Below are 742 nucleotides of genomic sequence, written 5' to 3' on the forward strand. Positions count from 1 at the left end.
ACAATAAAAAAATGGTCTCTAGGGCATATAAGCCAAGACAATTAGAGGTATGAACTATCCTAAGATTAAGGACACTATGCTATCAACTGGAATAGATGAAAACATCGAATAGGCCCATCACAACATACTCACCTATCCCGATAACATTAATAGAAATAAAGTTTTCGTGTATTCACTGTCTTGATGCCCTTTATCGGAGGTGATATTTATGATGGAAACTCACAAGTTACAACTCAGCTTTGTTGGATATAGCGGGACACACAACTAACTATACACACTGACATCTAGCGGTAGCATTAGGAATCATGTAGCTGTTGGCAGCGTTCTCAACAATATTAACATCATAATTATTAAATAATCATTAATAATATAACATCTTTTCTTCTTTTCAATTTACACTTATTTGGATGGGTTACCAGTTAGAATGCTACACTGAATTTACTTTGATAGGTTATTGGTTAGGACTACAATTAGCTCTTAAAAGTTATTCACACTCAAAACATTGTACACTATGATGTATATGTGGTTGAACCTGTTCACAAATAAAATATTCATTCTTGGTACGAAATTCAACATGTCATTTGAGAAAATACACAACAGATTGCTACACTTCTCAATCATAACATTTATATGACGTTAGGGAAATTCCGCACAACATCAATACATTTCATAGTCAGAATACTTAGAAGGTAATTTATTTCTGGTTGACCTTGTCTGTCTGTTACTTACAACTTCGTTTTCC

Source organism: Palaemon carinicauda, chromosome 2 (genome assembly GCF_036898095.1).
Source record: "Palaemon carinicauda isolate YSFRI2023 chromosome 2, ASM3689809v2, whole genome shotgun sequence".
Classification (NCBI taxonomy): domain Eukaryota; kingdom Metazoa; phylum Arthropoda; class Malacostraca; order Decapoda; family Palaemonidae; genus Palaemon; species Palaemon carinicauda.